Genomic DNA, 23,196 nt, shown 5'->3' on the forward strand with positions numbered 1-23,196 from the left:
TATTCATGAATTTCTTTTGGGGGGTGGGCGTTTATATCGTTCCGCGTTTGGTAAAATGGATAAAGCAGTTTTATTCTTTGGGTCAGTACAATTACAGCGATACCTCATGTATATTTTTTTTTATGTTTTGGCGCTTTTATACGATAAAAACTATTTTATAGAAAAAATAATTATTTTTGCATCGCTTTATTCTGAGGACTATAACTTTTTAATTTTTTTACTGAAGATGCTGTATGGTGGCTCGTTTTTTGCAGGACAAGATGATGTTTTCAGCAGTACCATGGTTATTTATATCCGTCTTTTTGATCTCGTGTTATTCCACTTTTTGTTCGGCGTTATGATAATAAAGCATTGTTTTTAGCCTCGGGTTTTTTTTTTTACGGTCTTCACTGAAGGGGTTAACTAGTGGGACAATGTTATAGGTGGGGTCGTTACGGACGCAGCGATACTAAATATGTGTACTTTTATTGTTTGTTTTTTTTTAGATAAAGAAATGTATTTATGGGAACAATATTTTTTTTTATTATTATTATTATTTTTTTTTTTACACATCTGAATATTTTTTTTACACTATAACATTACCCCAAGGGGGGGCATCATGTTATAGTGTAAGATCGCTGATCTGACACTTTGCACAGCACTGTGTCACATCAGCGATCTGACATACAGGGCTGCAGACTTACCAGCGCTTGATCTGAGCAGGCGCTGGTAAACCACCTCCCTGCAGGACCCGGATGCAGCCCCATAGCCATTTTGGATCCAGGGCCTGCAGGGAGGAGACGCTCGCTACAACGCAAGCACATCGCGTTGTACCAAGGGTCTCAGGGAAGCCCGTAGGGAGCCCCCTCCCTGCGCGATGCTTCCCTATGCCCCGGAACACTGCAATCATGTTTGATCGCAGTGTTTCAGGGGTTAATGTGCCAGGGGCGGCCCTTGACCGCTCCTGGCACATAGTGCCAGATGTCAGCTGTGATAGTCAGCTGACACCCGGCTGCGATCGGCTGCGCTCTCTCGTGAGCGCGGCCGACCGCTATGACGTACTATCTCGTCGGTGGGCATACGGGCCCACCCCACCTCGACGGGATAGTACATCACATGTCAGAAAGGGGTTAAAGATTTTTCAAGATTTTTCAAGACTACCTCTTGAAGCTCATCAAGAGAATGCCAAGAGTGTGCAAAGCAGTCATCAAAGCAAAAGGTGGCTACTTTGAAGAACCTAGAATATAAGACATAATTTCAGTTGTTTCACACTTTTTTGTTAAGTATATAATTCCACATGTGTTAATTCATAGTTTTGATGCCTTCAGTGTGAATGTACAATTTTCATAGTCATGAAAATACAGAAAAATCTTTAAATGAGAAGGTGTGTCCAAACTTTTGCTCTGTACTGTATATTTCTTGGAAAAAAAAACCCTTCTGCAGTCAGGTGCTGTCGGTGGAGCCTACCCTGCTTTATGATCGCATATGTAATGTGTATACTGTATAATTACCTTGTTTTGCGGATTATAAGACGCACCCCACATTTTGAGGAGAAAAATAGGAAAAAAAGTTTTTTTTTAATAAAGATGGTGATGATTCTTATAATCCATGCATCTTATTGCTTATCGGGGTGGTGGCTGCGATGAAGTGGGGAACCAGGGTCGCTGCTGGAGGAGGCAAGTGTGGAACGCTGAGGGTGTTCGGTGCTGTTTGGGCTCTGCCAACATTTTGTGAAAGCCCAGAGCCCCCACAGTTACATGGTTTCCTCTGCAGTGAACTGCAGGAAAATGGCTGCCGGAGGCAGCGCATGCGAAGATGAAGATCTCGGCACCAAGATCTCGGGAGATGAGATCTCAGCACTGAGACCTCATCTCCCGAGATCTTGGTGCCGAAACCTCCATCTGACAATGCGCCGCCCCCGGCAGCCATTTTCCTGGAGTCCACCGAATAGGAAACCATGTAACTGTGGGGGCTCTGGATTTTCACAAAATGATGGCAGAGCCCCCACAGCACCGAACACCCACAGCGGTGCACATCCGAACACCCCTTCATCCCAGCCTGCGGGCCTGCAGCAATGCTTCACTATTGCCTCCTCCATCAGCGACCCTGGGACCTTGCTCCACCGCGGCCGGTAAGCTATATCCGCATTATAAGACACACACCCATTTTCCCCAAAATTTTGGGGAAAAAATTGCATCTTATAATCCGAAAAATACGGTAATTTGTTTGATGTAATCCTGATATTCATCTAAAAAAATCTGTTTGAAAATGGTGCCGGCTGCATTTGCGCAGTAGCCACTATCGGTGATCCGATAGCGGCTACTGCTCAGGCATCATCTTGGAGGAGGAAATAGAGATTAAACAACCACAAGATAGATTTCATCAACCAAGGAAATATTTTAATCAGTAAAAAGGTGCTGACCTGACACTGTCTGCAGGTTACTGTGCACAATCCAGCTGACAGGTTCCTCACAACTTGTGATTTGTTCTCATTGATGAAAATGCATTTCTTTTATAATTTCTTCTAGGGTCACTCTTCCTCTTAGTACCCCACTGAGAAATATATGTTCCACCGGTGGAACTAGCCGATTGGGAAAAATCAGTCTCGGAGATATCAGTAGACCTGGGATTATTGTATTTTGATCCTCTAGAATTGTTATATCTTTGTCCCTCAGACCTTTGTAGACCTGACGTGTTTCAAAGTCCAACAGATCCCTTATATACTTCTTATGTTTACGTTCCTTAATTTCCCTTTTCAAATTTTCTAGATGTCTTTGTAAGTTTAATTCCAATTTGGCAAAATCAGGGTGTGTTGACAATTGACATATCTCATTTGCTTCCTTCTCTAATTGTATATTTATTTTTGTTAGATTTTGCTTTTCATACTCCAGCACATAATTCATTAAGCATAAAGAGCAATCAGTCAGTCATTATAACTCTTACAGAATAAGAAGTATACCTATGCTCATAGACATATGCTGACTATGCAGATTTTAAAAGTTTTTTTCTTTAATAATCTTATTAAAAATTAAATGTTATGGTCTTTAAGGTACCGTCACATTAAGCGACGCTGCAGCGATATAGACAACGATGCCGATCGCTGCAGCGTCGCTGTTTCGTCGCTGTGTGGTCGCTGGAGAGCTGTCACACAGACCGCTCTCCAGCGACCAACGATGCCGAAGTCCCCGGGTAACCAGGGTAAACATCGGGTTACTAAGCGCAGGGCCGCGCTTAGTAACCCAATGTTTACCCTGGTTACCAGTGTAAATGTAAAAAAACAAAACACATACTTACATTCCGGTGTCTGTCCTCCGGCGCTGTGGTTTCCTGCACTGACTGTGAGCGCCGGCCGGAAAGCACAGCGGTGACGTCACCGCTGTGCTTTACGGCCGGCCGGCGCTCACAGTCAGTGCGGGAATCGGGAAGCTGACGGCGAGGGGACAGACACCGGAATGTAAGTATGTACTGTTTGTTTTTTTTTACATTTACAATGGTAACCAGGGTAAACATCGGGTTACTAAGCGCAGCCCTGCGCTCAGTAACCCAATGTTTACCCTGGTTACCAGTGAAGATATCGCTGGATCGGTGTCACACACACCGATCCAGCGATGTCAGCGGGAGATCCAGCGACGAAATAAGGTGCTGGCCTTCTAGCACCGACCAACGATGTCACAGCAGGATCCTGATCGCTGCTGCGTGTCAAACACAACGATATCGCTATCCAGGACGCTGCAACGTCACGGATCGCTAGCGATATCGTTGTTAAGTCGCTCAGTGTGAAGGTACCTTTAGTTAGGGTTTATTTGTCTTTGGCAACTTGTTAATAACTTATATGATTACCCTACGCTGATTATTTGAACAGCATCAGTTGTTAATTAGTAAATCTAATGGAGTCGTTAGTTAACTCCATCTAGTCTGTTCTTAATAGCATAGCAGGTTTCCTTTCACAAAAACAGAATTTAGAGGGATTGTTATTGGAGGCTACACAGATTTTCTCAGCTACGATTAAAGATTCAACAACAACCACAAGACGGATTTCATCAACCAAGGTATAATTTTAATCAGTATAACGGCACCAACTTGACACTGTCTGTAGTTTACTGAGCACAATCCAGGTTCCCTTTGAAACATGGGTGGAGACAATTAGATTAGTTAATGCAGATATGGTGTGTAGTATCAGGAGTATTTGAAATTGTCTAACTGCAGGAGAAAACAAAAAGTGGAGAATAAAAACACATGTAAGATACTATGAATATACTGTATTATGATTGTACAAAAACTAGAGAGTGTCCCATATATGTATTTTATACAGCCAGCAATGTCATCAGCTGGTCAGTCTAATATATTTAATAGAGGTCATTTATATAGTTCATACCTCTTGGATACTTAGTATCCAAGTGAAGAATCCAATAAACTTCGCGTAAAGTTAGTTTATTTTGCCAGTTACCTCCACGAATTGAATTAGTAACTTTCTCAACTCCGAAGAAGGAAAACCTACATGGATCCCCCTGGTGAATTAAAGAAAAATGTTTTACCACCCCAGAATAGGTGCTGTTGTTACTCTTAGTATTGGCATTATGTTTAGCAATTCTTTTTTTCAGTTTTCTTGTTGTGCATCTGATGTATTTCATGTCACAGGTGCGACACTCAATGCAGTCTACTATATGATCGGAATCACAGTTAATAAATGAATTGATATTGTGTGTGTGACCACGGGGGGAACAAGGTTTTCTTTTTATTATCAGCAAATATACAGACGTCTCAATGATCTCCAGCACACTTGAAAAACCCTATGCTTGATAGCCAAGTGGAAGGAGGACGCGCCGTTGTGAATGTGCTGGGAGAAAGTATGTTACCGAGTGACATGCCACTTCTGACTACACATCTAACCCCATTATCCAATATTTGTCGCAGTATGTCACCTTGGTTTGATACAGGTAAATATTAAAGAATAATTATTTTAATGTCATTGAATTGTTTGCTGAAAGGAGTGGAAAAAGTGATGGGTGCACTAGATTCGCAAGTGTTAGTATCAGGGAATCTCTTGTTTCTGTTATGGAGTAAGTTGGTGCATGTTTTCTTATTTTTATCTTTGAAGGCTCGATTAATGTAGGTTGTTTTCTAACCCTTTTCCATCAAGCTGTTTTGTATGATGTGTGCTTCTGAGTGAAATGCTTTGTCATTGGAGCATATTCGTCTTGCTTTGGTGAATTCGCCATAAGGGATAGCAGCACATATAGTGTGCCGTGGGTGTGAACTGGCAAGGAGGGAGGTACTGCCTGCATTTTCTTTTCTGAAGACTGAAGTTGCTATTTAAGATGAAGCAGGATTGCCGCTTATTAGAATGTCCAAAAAACTGACTTGGTTTGCAGCATGATTGAGGACAAAATTCAGATTGTATACATTATTGTTTAAATAGTTGTTGAATTTTGGCACTAATTGGACGATCCCTCTCCAGACAAGGAGAAGATCGTCCACAACAGTACTACCATCTTCTGGCAACTCTATAGCGAGTACCTCTGTAATATTAGGTATGAGCAATGTAGCACCACCAGCTACCCTTCTCGGAGCCATGATCAGCCTTATTAAACCTGTCTCAATACGAAGGTGGCCGACTTACAGATCTTTACTTGTCATCACAAGTCTTGAATGAGGCACATGTTTCCCTTTTGAAGAAGGGCCTCTCCTTTACTCCTATTCCTTGTTTTGATTCCTTTAGTTGGACTAAGGATCATAATTTGTTCGCATGCAAGTTGGCGTTGCATAATTATCCAACTAATAAAAACAAAGATGGAATGGATTTAAATAGGAGGGAGATGGAAGTGATCCAGATATTAGAAGAACTGGAGTACGATCATCCTAACATACAGTTTCTTCGCCTTTTTCCTCTCTGAGACCTAAGAGCAAAAACACTCCAGCCTTTTCTCAGTACCATAACATAGACATGTTTGTCAGCATGGTAGAGCAAGATATAAGGAAGTTGTCAAGGAGTTAGGGGATTAGATCTACTAATCTGAGTCGAGAGGAAACTATCGCCTTAAGGGAGTTACAGGACATTAAGAGTTTAATCATTAGGCCCTCCGATAAGGGGGGCAACATAGTCATGATGGATGTGGCAGACTATGTCTGAGGATGAATTTAAGAAAATAATCCACACCCTACAATTGCAACCTTTTATGCCTTGCCAAAGGTACACAAATAGATTAGACCTATACCAGGAAGACCTATAGTGTCTGGTAATAATTCATTGACAGAGGGTGCCAGTCAGTAGCTAGATGAATTATTATCTCCTTTTGTTCTGACTCTGCCATAGGGCCATAGGGCAGAGCAAAGTACTGCAGTGCGCAGGTGCCAGGAAGGGTCAGAGAGGCCCAGCGCCTGCGCACTGCAGTACTTTGCTGTGCCCTCAACAGGGCAGATAAGTACGCCTGTGCCGGAGCGCGATGTCAGGGAGCCATGAAGCAAACAGGAGGGCGGCATCGCAAGAAGATGGGAGGTGCCGGACCCGGACCTGCAACACCCATCGGACCGGACCGCCACCCAGGTGAGTATAATAAAAGTTATATTTCTTCTCTTGCATGTCGGATCGGGGGCTTATCTACAGCATTATAGAATGCTGTAGATCAGCCCTGAAAGGTGGTGGCCGTATCTCATATCGGCCAAACGTAGTGACAGGTTTCCTTTTAAGTATTTGATGTTTTTTTTTACCTCAGTATTTGTAAGCCAAAAGCAGGAGTGGAGCAGTCAGAGGAAAATTATAATAGAAACACGTCACCACTTTTGCAGTGTTCACCCACTCTTGGTTTTGGCTTACAAATACTGAGGTAAAAAACTCACCATATACTCAATGTGTTCACATGGTCTAATGGTCTAACAGCTTTCAAGGTTGTCTTTAAAGAACAATGCCACGTATTGTAGAACTTTTGGAGTTTGTTGCCCAATGCATTTTTTTCTGCTTCCTTCAGCTCTACAGAGAATTGGGTCAACATTTGCATTTTAAAACATTTTTCAGACACTGAATTATTTCAGCACCAATATCTGTAAATTGAGAAACTTCTATCAGTAATTACACTTTTATGATGATTTCAGGATTTGCTTACATATCCATAACAACTGTTGGGTGTGATATCCCTAAAGAAAATCACTAATTATGGCAAAAGGACGTAGTCAACAGGACAGAATTGGACAAAAACGTTAACGTTTCAGACAAAACTGTCTAACAACATATGGTCTCAATGTAAAATTAGTTTCAGGGCGCCTGGAAACTGGACCATTGTCTCTTCTTGCATGGAAGCGAGACTACTAAGGCTCCAGAGAAAAGGAATGACTTTTATCCCATCATCCACTACAGCTACACCCTCGAAAACAGCAACATCATACAATGTGTTGCTTTTTTTATATAGGACTGAGAGCTTTATACAAATGTACATATATAAGCTTTAAAAGAAATAAATAAGTCCTCCGCTCTTACCTAACAGTTAGATCTTCAGAGACTTTTTCTTCTGAACAAAGTCCCAGATGGTGAAAGCTTAAGATGCATTTTCATTTCCTTTTTGAAACTTTTTGAAACTTCCTCTTTTGAAGCTTATGATATAAAATGAATACCAATGGCAGCAGTACGTACAGACCACAAATGCAGACTGTGCAGCCGTGGTAAGGCCTTTATCAAGAGAGGGCTCAGACATTCACATTCATCTAGTGTCCATGCATGCAACTTTGCTATATTTTCGATTCAGGACTCAGGAGGTATCCAAAGTCACAACTGATAACAATGACAGGTTTAGTTTTGTCATGGGGTACAGACGTTTGGGTAAAAAATAGTGGTGAGTGGTTGGATGAAATTGGCAGGTTGCTTGAATTGAAGTTAGTATATGCAAATCTCATGTTACTTATCATGCTTTGGAGTCTCGCCAGGACCCCAGATTTTAGTAATAAGAGAGTATAAAAAAAATTGATCCCTTACTATTTACCTATCCTACACCAATCTAGCTCACATCTGGATCCTACACCAATCTAGCTCACATCTGGTACTCCTTTTTGCCTGGCCTCTTCTTTGCTTTAGCGCACAACAATCTTTTAACATCCAGTCCAGTTCCTTTCCCTTCTGTTTCCACTTCGGCGCAGATGACAAGGGGTAACGTTGCGGCAGTCCTGTTTAATTCCTGGAACTTTTGTTGCTGCTCAGTCAGGGAGCTATGACATTAATTCTGGCTGTTTAGAAGCCTCATTTCTGTGAGCCCTGGGTGGGATTGTCTTCGATTAAAACTCCCACTGTCGATTAAAAGTTTACTATGGTTCGGTCACGTGCTTTCAAATCCTGTTTATTTTGTTTGTACTCTTGTTGCCTTATTGTGGTATGCATATTAACCTTCTTTTGCCATCTAATTTGTATCGACTGCCCTCCTGTTTCTGATCCGGCAACCTGATCACTCCTGTCAACCTGCATCATGGTAAGCAGCTGACTCCATTCACCACAATCCAGAGGCCCCTATGTAAGTTCAGATCCATATACATGGCTAGAGAGTAAAGTCCAAGGAACCCATTGGATCTGGTAAACGGAGTAGAATACTCCCCTAATTCTGTCCATCACTGTCATTCTTAGAGGTGACCACTGACAGGACCACGTTACAGTCCTCTTCAGGGATCTTCACTCAACACTGTGCATCACTGTAAGCATAGTTAGGCTTCAGGTGTTACATGCGTTGTGACGTCTACTTGGCACTGGAAGCCCAAACACACAGAGAAGATACAATCAAGATAAAGTTGTTCAGCACCTCAATAATATATAATTTCCCTTTATTTTAAATAATTTAAAAAAAAGGAACAGTGGTCCTCATAATCTTTTTTAACGCATTTCACAATTTTTATAATTGATAAACAGTATGATATATTACTAGTTGGTTTTCTTAGCTACCTTAGATAAAGATGCATCTTCTTTGGAAGGGGTATTTAGTGGGTTGTAATTGGACCCTTCTGCTATATTGATTGCAATATATCAGCACTAATGTGCTTAGTGCTAGGTGTTGTTAAATGCAGTAGGGTTTGCCTTTTTGTATTGCAAATAATCCTTGTAACTTTTGTTGCAAAGAAATATTTAAGCAACTTAAACAAAAACAGGAGCTGAGCGAATTAGTTCCCTAAAATGTCATCATAAATATACACTGCTCAAAAAAATAAAGGGAACACTTAAACAACAGAACAGAATATAACTCCAAGTAGATCAAACTTCTGTGAAATCAAACTGTCCACTTAGGAAGCAACACTGATTGACAATCAATGTCACATGCTGTTGTGCAAATGGAATAGACAACAGATGGAAATTATTGGCAATTAGCAAGACACCCTCAATAAAGGAGTGGTTCTGCAGGTGGGGACCACAGACCACATCTCAGTACCAATGCTTCTGGCTGATGTTTTGGCCACTTTTGAATATTGGTTGGGCTTTCACACTCGTGGTAGCATGAGACGGACTCTACAACCCACACAAGTGGCTCAGGTAGTGCAGCTCATCCAGGATGGAACATCAATGTGAGCTGTGGCAAGAATGTTTGCTGTGTCTGTCAGCGTAGTGTCCAGAGGCTGGAAGCACTACCAGGAGACAGGCTAGTACACCAGGATATGTTGAGGGGGCTGTAGGAGGGCAACAACCCAGCAGCAGGATGGCTACCTCAGCCTTTGGGCAAGGAGGAACAGGAGGAGCACTGCCAGAGCCCTGCAAAATGACCTCCAGCAGACCACAAATGTGCATGTGTCTGCACAAAAGGTTAGAAGCTGACTCCATGAGGATGGTCTGAGTGCCCGACGTCCACAGATGGGGGTTGTGCTCACAACCCAACACCGTGCAGGACACTTGGCATTTGCCACAGAACACTAGGATTGTCAAATTTGCCACTGGTGCCCTGTGCTCTTCACAGATGAAAGCAGGTTCACACTGAGCACAAGTGACAGATGTGACAGAGTCTGGAGATGCAGTGGAGAGCAATCGGCTGCCTGCAATATCCTTCAGAATGACCGGTTTGGCAGTAGGTCAGTAATGGTGTGGGGTGGCATTTCTTTGGAGGGCTGTACAGCCCTCCATGTGCTCACCAGAGGTAGCCTGCCTTCCATTAGGTACCGAGATGAGATCCTCAGACCCCTTGTGAGACCATATGCTGGTGCTGTTGGCCCTGGGTCCCTCCTAATGCAGGACAATGTCAGACCTCATGTGACTGGAGTGTGTCAGCAGTTCATGCAAGATGAAGACATTGAAGCTATGGACTGGCTGCCTGTTCCCCAGACCTGAATCCAATTCAACACATTTGGGACATCATGTCTCGCACCATCCACCAACGTCATGTTGCACCACAGACTGTCTAGGAGTTGGGAGATGCTTTAGTCCAGGTTTGGGAGGAGATCCCTCAGGAAACCATCTGCCGCCTCATCAGCAGCATGCCCAAGCATTGTAGGGAGGTCATACAGGCACGTGGAGGCCACACACTACTGAGCATCATTTGCTTGACTTGAGGCATTTCCACTGAAGTTGGATCAGCCTGTAACTTCATTTTCCACTTTGATTTTGAGCATCGTTCCAACTCCAGACCTCCGTGGGATATTAGTTGTGATTTACGTTGATCATTTTTAGGTTTTATTGTTCTGAACACGTTCCACTATGTAATGAATAAAGATTTACAACTGGAATATTTCATTCAGTGATATCTAGTATGTGGGATTTTAGTGTTCCCTTTATTTTTTTTAGCAGTGTATATAGAAGGTTTCCTCTGATCATTTGTGGAACCAACTTCCTTTTTTTATCTTCTACTGGCAATTATGACTCCGCTTGTAGAGAGCTACGATAACTACTTGCGGAATTCAAGCTTTCAAATGCAGTCAAGATAAAGTTTTTTTCAGAACCTCAATAAAATATCCTTTTCTTTTTCTGTAGGTGGTTAAAATGTGGTACAGTGGTCCTTACCATTTCTGATCATGCGTTTCGAGCGCAAAATGTTCTGAATCTTAGAATATCATATGCTGACCAGGTACTGCTATTTAAAAACTATGAATAATAATGAATCCACCCCATGTATATGTATGTAATAGGTCTGGCTTCTTCTACCTGTGTGACCATGTAACTCGTATACCTGCGTTGTTAACCCTATAGGGGTTAACTTTTACATACCTAAGAGACTTTCTGTCGAAAACACATCTAAGGCACTTCTATATATTTAATAATAACACAGGTCAACAAAAAAAAAATTTTTTTCTGGTGTCCAAAATATTTTAATGAATTTGGGGTATTTTTGGGGTGCTGATTCTGAATATGCTATCAGTTTTGCCAGATTGGCTCAAGTTTTTGAGATTTTTGGTATCTTATTTATAGCACTTGTTGGTAAATGCGACGCATCATCTCATTAATTTCTTTGGATTAGTACTTGAACTGAGCAGTTCTCAATATAGTTTTGTGTTAATTAGTGTTCTAAAAGTTTGTTCATAGCTTGACTTTTGCACTAACTTTATGTTGTTGTCTGTTTTCCAGTGAAAAGCATGAACTCATCAAGAAGAAGTTGTCTTAACGATCCAGACTCATTCTGTTACATTTGTGGTGAATACACACTGCCAAAACATAGAAGAAACATAACAGACTTCGTAAAAAAAAGTGTATTTTGCCTATTTTGGGGTTATGCTTGGGGACCAAGACAAGTTTTGGGCACCACACATAGTGTGCAAAGCATGTATCGAATTATTACGAAAATGGAGCAAAGGACAAAGAAAAAGCTTCAAATTTGGTGTTCCAATGGTGTGGAGAGAGCCAAAAAATCATCATGATGACTGTTATTTCTGTGCAGTGCAAGTGCAAGGATTCAATAAGCATAAGAAACGAAAATGGGAGTAACATGGAATCTGCAAGAAGGCCTGTCCCTCATTGTGAAGATGTGCCTGTACCTGTGTTTACCATAAATAACAGTCATCATGATGATTTTTTGGCTCTCTCCACACCATTGGAACACCAAATTTGAAGCTTTTTCTTTGTCCTTTGCTCCATTTTCGTAATAATTCGATACATGCTTTGCACACTATGTGTGGTGCCCAAAACTTGTCTTGGTCCCCAAGCATAACCCCAAAATAGGCAAAATACACTTTTTTTACGAAGTCTGTTATGTTTCTTCTATGTTTTGGCAGTGTGTATTCACCACAAATGTAACAGAATGAGTCTGGATCGTTAAGACAACTTCTTCTTGATGAGTTCATGCTTTTCACTGGAAAACAGACAACAACATAAAGTTAGTGCAAAAATCAAGCTATGAACAAACTTTTAGAACACTAATTAACACAAAACTATATTGAGAACTGCTCAGTTCAAGTACTAATCCAAAGAAATTAATGAGATGATGCGTCGCATTTACCAACAAGTGCTATAAATAAGATACCAAAAATCTCAAAAACTTGAGCCAATCTGGCAAAACTGATGACATATTCAGAATCAGCACCCCAAAAATACCCTAAATTCGATGAAATATCTTTGGCACCAAAAATGCTGTTGACCAGTGTAATAATAATAATAATAGTAATAATCTTTATTTTTAATAATAATCTTTATTTACTGCATTGACCTTTTTTTTTTTTTTTTTTTAGAAGATCATCTCTGTAGGTAAGGCCATGTGGTAATCTGGCATTCAGAATAAAAAGCCAATGTTCTTATCATGTAATTTTTTACTCCAATTTCCACCCCTATGTGTTGTGAATATATTGTTTGTAATAGAATTAAGCAATTGGAATTAGGTAAAAAAAAACCCACAAAAACTAATACTCACCTAACTATTCACCACTAGGGTTGAGCGAAACGGGTCGATCATTTTCAAAAGTCGCCGACTTTTGGCTAAGTCGGCGTCTCATGAAACCCGATCCGACCCCTGTGCTTGTCGGCCATGCGGTACGCGACTTTCGCGCCAAAGTCGCGTTTCAATGACGCGAAAAGCGCCATTTCTCAGCCAATGAAGGTGAACGCAGAGTGTGGGCAGCGTGATGACATAGATCCTGGTCCCCACCATCTTAGAGAAGGGCATTGCAGTGATTGGCTTGCTGTCTGCGGCGTCACAGGGGCTATAAAGGGGCGTTCCCGCCGACCGCCATCTTACTGCTGCTGATCTGAGCTTAGGGACAGGTTGCTGCCGCTTCATCAGAAGCAGGGAGAGCGTTAGGCAGGGTCCACTAACCACCAAACCGCTTGTGCTGCAGCGATTTCCACTGTCCAACACCACCTTCGGTGTGCAGGGACTGTGGAAGCTATTTTTTTTTTTTTTTCCCCTCAGCGCTGTAGCTCATTGGGCTGCCCTAGAAGGCTCCGTGATAGCTGTATTGCTGTGTGTACGCCACTGTGGAAACCAACTGCTTTTTTCAAAGCACATATCCTCTTGTTCCTTTCTGCACAGCTATCTTTTTTGTTTGTCCACACTTTTTATTTAATTTGTGCATCAGTCCACTCCTATTGCTGCCTGCCATACCTGGCTTACATTACTGCAGGGAGATAGTAATTGTAGGACAGTTTTTTTTTTTTTTTTGTTTTTTTTTTGTGGGAGATTAAGATTGGCATTTCTGCTACAGTGCCATCCCTGTGTGTGCCATCTCTCACTGAGTGGGCCATAGAAAGCCTATTTATTTTTTCCGTGATTTGTGTTCTAAAATCTACCTCAACACAAAAACACTACATCAATCAGTGGGAGAAAAATATTGGCCTCAGTCAGGGCTTGTGTGCCACTGCTGTGTGTGCTATCTCTCATTCAGTGGGCTATAGCAAGCCTATTTTTTTTTTTTTTTTTTTTTTTAATATTATTTGGTTTCTAATTCTCCCTGAAAAAAAAAAAAAAAACCTAAAAAAACAGTGGGAGAATAATATTGCCCTTTCAGCTTGTGTGCCAGTCTTGACTCCTGGGTGTGCCACCTCTCTCCCTCTCATTCAGTGGGCCATAGAAAGCCTATTTATTTTTTTTTTTTAATATTATTGGGTTTCTAAAGTCTCCCTGAAAAAACAAAAAATACATAAAAAAACAGTGGGAGAGTAATATTGCCCTTTCAGCTTGTGTGCCAGTCTTGACTCCTGGGTGTGCCACCTCTCTCCCTCTCATTCAGTGGGCCATAGAAAGCCTATTTATTTTTTTTTTTAAATATTATTGGGTTTCTAAAGTCTCCCTGAAAAAACAAAAAATACATAAAAAAACAGTGGGAGAGTAATATTGCCCTTTCAGCTTGTGTGCCAGTCTTGACTCCTGGGTGTGCCACCTCTCTCCCTTTCATTCAGTGGGCCATAGAAAGCCTATTTATTTTTTTTTTTTAATATTATTTGGTTTCTAATTCTCCCTGAAAAAAAAAAAAAAAACCTAAAAAAACAGTGGGAGAATAATATTGCCCTTTCAGCTTGTGTGCCAGTCTTGACTCCTGGGTGTGCCACCTCTCTCCCTCTCATTCAGTGGGCCATAGAAAGCCTATTTATTTATTTTTTTAAATATTATTGGGTTTCTAAAGTCTCCCTGAAAAAACAAAAAATACATAAAAAAACAGTGGGAGAGTAATATTGCCCTTTCAGCTTGTGTGCCAGTCTTGACTCCTGGGTGTGCCACCTCTCTCCCTTTCATTCAGTGGGCCATAGAAAGCCTATTTATTTTTTCCGTGATTTGTGTTCTAAAATCTACCTCAACACAAAAACACTACATCAATCAGTGGGAGAAAAATATTGGCCTCAGTCAGGGCTTGTGTGCCACTGCTGTGTGTGCTATCTCTCATTCAGTGGGCTATAGCAAGCCTATTTTTTTTTTTTTTTTTTTTTTTTTTTTTAATATTATTTGGTTTCTAAAGTCTCCCTGAAAAAAAAAAAAAACCTAAAAAAACAGTGGGAGAGTAATATTGCCCTTTCAGCTTGTGTGCCAGTCTTGACTCCTGGGTGTGCCACCTCTCTCCCTCTCATTCAGTGGGCCATAGAAAGCCTATTTATTTTTTTTTTTAAATATTATTGGGTTTCTAAAGTCTCCCTGAAAAAACAAAAAATACATAAAAAAACAGTGGGAGAGTAATATTGCCCTTTCAGCTTGTGTGCCAGTCTTGACTCCTGGGTGTGCCACCTCTCTCCCTTTCATTCAGTGGGCCATAGAAAGCCTATTTATTTTTTTTTTTTAATATTATTGGGTTTCTAATTCTCCCTGAAAAAAAAAAAAAAAACCTAAAAAAACAGTGGAGAGTAATATTGCCCTTTCAGCTTGTGTGCCAGTCTTGACTCCTGGGTGTGCCACCTCTGTCCCTCTCATTCAGTGGGCCATAGAAAGCCTTGTTTTTTTTTTTTTTTTTAATATTATTTGGTTTCTAAAGTCTCCCTGAAAATAAAAAAAAAATACATAAAAAAACAGTGGGAGAGTAATATTGCCATTTCAGCTTGTGTGCCAGTCTTGACTCCTGGGTGTGCCACCTCTGTCCCTCTCATTCAGTGGGCCATAGAAAGCCTTGTTTTTTTGTTTTTTTTTTAATATTATTTGGTTTCTAAAGTCTCCCTGAAAATAAAAAAAAAAAAAACATAAAAAAACAGTGGGAGAGTAATATTGCCCTTTCAGCTTGTGTGCCAGTCTTGACTCCTGGGTGTGCCACCTCTGTCCCTCTCATTCAGTGGGCCATAGAAAGCCTTGTTTTTTTGTTTTTTTTTAATATTATTTGGTTTCTAAAGTCTCCCTGAAAATAAAAAAAAAATACATAAAAAAACAGTGGGAGAGTAATATTGCCATTTCAGCTTGTGTGCCAGTCTTGACTCCTGGGTGTGCCACCTCTGTCCCTCTCATTCAGTGGGCCATAGAAAGCCTTGTTTTTTTGTTTTTTTTTAATATTATTTGGTTTCTAAAGTCTCCCTGAAAATAAAAAAAAAATACATAAAAAAACAGTGGGAGAGTAATATTGCCATTTCAGCTTGTGTGCCAGTCTTGACTCCTGGGTGTGCCACCTCTCTCTCTAATTGTGGGCCATAGAAAGCCTTTTTATTTTTTTCCTTCATTTGTGTTTTAAAATCAACCTCAACACAAAAACACTACATCAATCAGTGGGAGAAAAATATTGGCCTCAGTCAGGGCTTGTGTGCCACTCCTGTGCGTGCCATCTCTCATTCAGTGGGCCATAGAAAGCCTTGTTTTTTTGTTTTTTTTTAAATATTATTTGGTTTCTAAAGTCTCACAGAGAAAAAAAAAAAAAAAAATTAGGTGGGAGATTAATATTGACATTAGTGCTTGAGTGACAGTCCTGCGTGTGTGTCATCTCTGTGATTTGGTGTCACAGAAAACAGAGTGTGTAACATTGTGCCTGATTTTCCTTGTGGTCTCACCAACCTGTTAAGGGATATTGAAATCATACTGAAGTTATAGCTCACCGTGTAAGTTGTTTGACAGCAACAAATAAAGTTAGTTTGGTTACGATTTTTAAACAATGAGGAAGTCTGGTGCAAGAGGTCGTCGTGGGCGTTCATTGTCAGCTGGTAATGATGGTAGTGGTAGTGGAGCATCAGGTGGTCGTGGGGATAAAAATATTCCACCTAAGTCTGGAGCTGTGGAGCCAGTTTCGTCGTCAGGCTACACAAGGCCTCGAACGCTCTCTTTTCTGGGAGTAGGAAAACCGCTTTTAAAGGCTGAGCAGCAACAGCAAGTTTTGGCTTACATTGCAGACTCAGCCTCTAGCTCTTTTGCCTCCTCTTCCGAAACTGGTAAATGTAAAAGCAGCGCGTCGCTTGTGGATGTTCACGGTCAGGGACAAGTCGCTTCCTTGTCCTCCTCAGCAAAAACTACAACAAGAGAGAAGGATGCAGCAGGCGACACAACGGGTCACTCCATGGAGCTCTTTACACATACCGTCCCTGGCTTAGAAAGTGAAACATTTAACAGGCCATGCCCATTACAAGTAGATTCTGACATGGAGTGCACTGATGCACAGCCACAGCCAGAGTACTATGCTGCTCCTTTGACTCAGACCACCACATTGCCCTCTCAGGGTACAGATCCACAATCAGACCCTGATGAGACTATGTTGCCCCGCCACGAACGCTATACCACCGACCGACACAGTGACACAGACGAAGTTGCACACGAGCTCGAAGAGGAGGTAATAGATGACCCAGTTATTGACCCCGATTGGCAGCCATTGGGGGAACAGGGTGCAGGCGGCAGTAGTTCAGAAGCGGAGGTGGAGGAGGGGCCGCAGCAGGCATCAACATCGCAACAGGTTCCATCTGCCGGGCCCGTATCTGGCCCAAAACGCGTGTCAAAGCCAAAACCTGTTGGAGGACAGCGTGGCCATCCGGTTAAAGCTCAGTCTGCAATCCCTGAAAAGGGATCCGAGTCTAGGAAGAGTGCAGTCTGGCATTTTTTTAAACAACATCCAACTGATCAGCGCAAAGTCATCTGTCAAAAATGTTCAACTAGCTTAAGCAGAGGTCAGAATCTGAAAAGTCTAAATACTAGTTGCATGCATAGACACTTAACCACCATGCATTTTCAAGCCTGGACTAACTACCAAACGTCCCTTAAGGTTGTAGCACCCTCGGCCAATGAAGCTAGTCAGCAACGCAACATCCCTTCCGTCACTGTAAGGCCACCATTTTCCGCACCACCGGCAGTATCTGTGCAGGTTTCTTTGCCAGCCAAAAGCAGTCAGGGTCAGGGAATCACCAGTTTAGTAGGAGGAAATATTGCATCTAGGGCACCGGCGGAAACAATACCGTCTCCAACCGTCTCTCAGTCTGCCATGTACACCGGCACACCCGAAAGTTCCACGATCTCCTGCTCTCCAGTCCAGCTCACCCTACATGAGACTCTGGTTAGAAAAAGGAAGTACTTATCCTCGCATCCGCGTACACAGGGTTTTAACGCCCACATAGCTAGACTAATCTCGTTAGAGATGATGCCCTACCGTTTAGTTGAAAGCGAAGCTTTTAAAGCCCTGATGGAGTACGCTGAACCACGATACGAGCTACCTAGTCGACACTTTTTTTCCAGAAAAGCCATCCCAGCCCTGCACCAGCATGTTAAACAGCGCATCGTCCATGCACTTAGGCAATCTGTGAGTACAAAGGTGCACCTGACTACAGATGCATGGACCAGTAGGCATGGCCAGGGACGTTATGTGTCCATCACGGCACACTGGGTGAATGTGGTGGATGCAGGGTCCACAGGCGACATCAATTTAGGGACAGTTGTGCCTAGCCCACGGTCTAGGAAACAGTTGGCTGTAGGCGTTCGCACCCCCTCCTCCTCCTCCTCGTCCTCCTGCAGAAGCTACAGCTCTTCCACAGAACGCAGTCGGCCAACCACTCCATCGGCAGATGACACTGTTGCACACCAGTTGTCCCATTATGGGCCAGCTACTGCCAAGCGTCAGCAGGCTGTATTGGCTATGAAGTGTTTGGGCGACAACAGACACACCGCGGAAGTTCTGTCCGAGTTCTTGCAACAAGAAACGCAGTCGTGGCTGGGCACAGTAGATCTTGAGGCAGGCAAGGTAGTGAGTGATAACGGAAGGAATTTCATGGCTGCCATCTCCCTTTCCCAACTGAAACACATTCCTTGCCTGGCTCACACCTTAAACCTGGTGGTGCAGTGCTTATTGAAAACTTATCCTGGGTTCTCCGACCTGCTCCTCAAAGTGCGTGCACTTTGCTCACATATCCGACGTTCGCCTGTACACGCCAGCCGTATGCAGACCTATCAGCGGTCTTTGAACCTTCCCCAGCATCGCCTAATCATAGACGTTGCAACAAGGTGGAACTCAACACTGCACATGCTTCAGAGACTGTGCGAACAGAGGCGTGCTGTTATTTATTTGTGGGAGGATACACGGGCAGGCAGTAGGATGGCAGACATGGAGTTGTCAGGTGTGCAGTGGTCGAAGATACAAGACATGTGTCAAGTCCTTCAGTGTTTTGAGGAATGCACACGGCTGGTTAGTGCAGACAACGCCGTAATAAGCATGAGCATCCCCCTAATGCGTCTGCTGATGCAAAGTTTGACGCACATAAAGGAGCAGGCGTCTGCACCAGAGGAAGAGGGAAGCCTTGATGACAGTCAGCCATTGTCTGGTCAGGGCAGTGTACAGGACGAGGTAGCGGGCGAAGAGGAGGTGGAGGACGAGGAGGATGATGGGGATGAGTATATTTTTAATGCGGAAACTTTCACGGGGGCACAGGAAATTGGTTGCGTGTCACGGCCGGGTTCTGGTTTTTTGAGGGACACAAGTGACGTAGATTTGCCTGCAACTGCCCCTCAACCAATCACAACCGGAGATTTGACAACTGGAACTTTGGCCCACATGGCGGATTATGCCTTACGTATCCTAAAAAGGGACACACGCATTACGAAAATGATGAACGATGACGATTACTGGTTGGCCTGCCTCCTTGATCCACGCTATAAAGGCAAATTGCAAAATATTATGCCACATGAGAACTTGGAACTAATATTAGCAACCAAACAATCAACTCTTGTTGACCGTTTGCTTCAGGCATTCCCAGCACACAGCGCACGTGATCGTTCTCACACAAGCTCCAGGGGGCAGCAGACTAGGAGTGTTAGGGGTGCACACATCAGAAGTGGCGTTGGACAGAGGGGTTTTCTGACCAGGTTGTGGAGTGATTTTGCTATGACCGCAGACAGGACAGGTACTGCTGCATCAATTGAAAGTGACAGGAGACAACATTTGTCCAGTATGGTTACTAACTATTTTTCATCCCTTATCGATGTTCTCCCTCAACCGTCATTCCCATTTGATTACTGGGCCTCCAAATTAGACACCTGGCCAGAATTGGCAGAATATGCATTGCAGGAGCTTGCTTGCCCGGCAGCAAGTGTCCTATCAGAAAGAGTATTCAGTGCTGCAGGTTCAATATTAACCGAAAAAAGGACTCGTCTGGCTACCCAAAATGTTGACGATCTAACATTCATTAAAATGAACCACAACTGGATTTCGAAATCTTTTGCCCCACCTTGCCCGGCCGACACCTAGCTTTCCTATGAAAAGCTCTTGCCTGTGAATTACTTTTCTAATGTCTAATTTGCTGCAGCTGATTGTACAGCATACGACATGTTTACACCTCCCTAAATGGCAAAACTCCCCACACGGGGCCGTGGTATCGCGACTTGGCGCAAGCACCCGTGAGACTGCTGTTTGTCTGAAGAGGTGGGTGTGCTCGCTTTTGGTTGACGGCATTGCTACTGGGTCCCTCATAGTACAATGTAGTGTCTCTGGCGGTGGTGGTGCGCACCCAACGTCAGACACACCGTTGTAACATGAGGGGCCCTGGGGCGGTCCCGCCGGCCTCAAGAGAGTTCCCCCCTACCCCAGCTCAAAATGTGCTCTACCACGTGCAAAATTATGTCGCACAGCTCCACCAATCTTTAGTCTATTCGCTGACATCATTCAATGTCTGGCACTGACAATACAAATTTGTAGACATCTATGATGCAACTTAAAGTAGTCTGTGTCTGTGTCCTATATTGGCACCATTAAATAGTTACTGCCAAATTACTATGTCAGAAACTCAGTAGATGAGCCCACCCCTGTACCTAAGTATGCCACCTTTTTTTTTTGTTTTGGTTGTTTTGCGAGACATTAACATCTATTTATATTTTGGGAGTACTGGGACAGACACTCCTTGCACTACTCCTCCACTCACCACCAAGCTGCCTGTGTATCCATGTAACCGCTGTAAAACTGCCATGAGCCTATTGTTTGTTATTTTAGGCCTTTGATAGCCTGTCTGCGGTCCCTACTTTAAATACTCCTCCACTGACCACCAAGCTGCCTGCCCGTGTATCCATGTAACCGCTGTGAAACTGCCATGAGCCTATTGTTTGTTATGTTAGGCCTTTGATAGCCTGTCTGCGGTCCCTACTTTAAATACTCCTCCACTGACCAGACCACTGCTGCCCGTGTACCCCTGGAACCAATTATAAAGTGCCTACAGCCAGCCCATTTTCTTATGTTAGGCCTTTGAAGCCTGTCTGCGGTCCCTACTTTAAATACTCCTCCACTGACCAGACCACTGCTGCCCGTGTACCCCTGGAACCAATTATAAAGTGCCTACAGCCAGCCCATTTTCTTATGTTAGGCCTTTGAAGCCTGTCTGCGGTCCCTACTTTAAATACTCCTCCACTCACCACCACCAAGCTGCCTGCCCGTGTATCCATGTAACCGCTGTGAAACTGCCATGAGCCTATTGTTTGTTATTTTAGGCCTTTGATAGCCTGTCTGCGGTCCCTACTTTAAATACTCCTCCACTGACCACCAAGCTGCCTGCCCGTGTATCCATGTAACCGCTGTGAAACTGCCATGAGCCTATTGTTTGTTATTTTAGGCCTTTGATAGCCTGTCTGCGGTCCCTACTTTAAATACTCCTCCACTGACCACCAAGCTGCCTGCCCGTGTATCCATGTAACCGCTGTGAAACTGCCATGAGCCTATTGTTTGTTATGTTAGGCCTTTGATAGCCTGTCTGCGGTCCCTACTTTAAATACTCCTCCACTGACCAGACCACTGCTGCCCGTGTACCCCTGGAACCAATTATAAAGTGCCTACAGCCAGCCCATTTTCTTATGTTAGGCCTTTGAAGCCTGTCTGCGGTCCCTACTTTAAATACTCCTCCACTGACCAGACCACTGCTGCCCGTGTACCCCTGGAACCAATTATAAAGTGCCTACAGCCAGCCCATTTTCTTATGTTAGGCCTTTGAAGCCTGTCTGCGGTCCCTACTTTAAATACTCCTCCACTCACCACCACCAAGCTGCCTGCCCGTGTATCCATGTAACCGCTGTGAAACTGCCATGAGCCTATTGTTTGTTATTTTAGGCCTTTGATAGCCTGTCTGCGGTCCCTACTTTAAATACTCCTCCACTCACCACCAAGCTGCCTGTGTATCCATGTAACCGCTGTAAAACTGCCATGAGCCTATTGTTTGTTATTTTAGGCCTTTGATAGCCTGTCTGCGGTCCCTACTTTAAATACTCCTCCACTGACCAGACCACTGCTGCCCGTGTACCCCTGGAACCAATTATAAAGTGCCTACAGCCAGCCCATTTTCTTATGTTAGGCCTTTGAAGCCTGTCTGCGGTCCCTACTTTAAATACTCCTCCACTCACCACCACCAAGCTGCCTGCCCGTGTATCCATGTAACCGCTGTGAAACTGCCATGAGCCTATTGTTTGTTATTTTAGGCCTTTGATAGCCTGTCTGCGGTCCCTACTTTAAATACTCCTCCACTCACCACCAAGCTGCCTGTGTATCCATGTAACCGCTGTAAAACTGCCATGAGCCTATTGTTTGTTATTTTAGGCCTTTGATAGCCTGTCTGCGGTCCCTACTTTAAATACTCCTCCACTCATCACCAGCTGCCTGCCCGTGTATCCATGTAACCGCTGTAAAACTGCCATGAGCCTATTGTTTGTTATTTTAGGCCTTTGATAGCCTGTCTGCGGTCCCTACTTTAAATACTCCTCCACTGACCACCAAGCTGCCTGCCCGTGTATCCATGTAACCGCTGTGAAACTGCCATGAGCCTATTGTTTGTTATGTTAGGCCTTTGATAGCCTGTCTGCGGTCCCTACTTTAAATACTCCTCCACTGACCAGACCACTGCTGCCCGTGTACCCCTGGAACCAATTATAAAGTGCCTACAGCCAGCCCATTTTCTTATGTTAGGCCTTTGAAGCCTGTCTGCGGTCCCTACTTTAAATACTCCTCCACTGACCAGACCACTGCTGCCCGTGTACCCCTGGAACCAATTATAAAGTGCCTACAGCCAGCCCATTTTCTTATGTTAGGCCTTTGAAGCCTGTCTGCGGTCCCTACTTTAAATACTCCTCCACTGACCAGACCACTGCTGCCCGTGTACCCCTGGAACCAATTATAAAGTGCCTACAGCCAGCCCATTTTCTTATGTTAGGCCTTTGAAGCCTGTCTGCGGTCCCTACTTTAAATACTCCTCCACTCACCACCACCAAGCTGCCTGCCCGTGTATCCATGTAACCGCTGTGAAACTGCCATGAGCCTATTGTTTGTTATTTTAGGCCTTTGATAGCCTGTCTGCGGCCCCTACTTGCAATACTCCTCCACTGACCACAATGCTGCCTGGAGTGCCTGCCTGTGTATCCATGTAACCGATGTAAAACTGCCATGACTGCCTACTGTTTGTTATTTTAGGCCTTTGATAGCCTGTCTGCAGCCCCTACTTGC

At 43.4% G+C, this 23,196-nt stretch overlaps 2 protein-coding genes across 2 annotated transcripts in view; both read right to left on the reverse strand.

Annotated features, from left to right (window-relative positions):
- Nucleotides 1–7,513, reverse strand: part of LOC143766096 (uncharacterized) — a 43,138-nt gene extending 35,625 nt beyond the window's left edge. The window contains exon 1 of the mRNA XM_077253486.1: nucleotides 7,451–7,513. The gene's annotated coding sequence lies outside the window, so the exon portion shown is untranslated. The remainder of the gene's footprint in view (nucleotides 1–7,450) is intronic.
- LOC143766102 (coilin-like) overlaps nucleotides 1–23,196 on the reverse strand; it is a 946,917-nt gene that overhangs the window by 344,841 nt on the left and 578,880 nt on the right. The gene's annotated exons all lie outside the window — the stretch shown is intronic.

This window comes from Ranitomeya variabilis, chromosome 4 (assembly GCF_051348905.1).
Source record: "Ranitomeya variabilis isolate aRanVar5 chromosome 4, aRanVar5.hap1, whole genome shotgun sequence".
NCBI lineage: Eukaryota > Metazoa > Chordata > Amphibia > Anura > Dendrobatidae > Ranitomeya > Ranitomeya variabilis.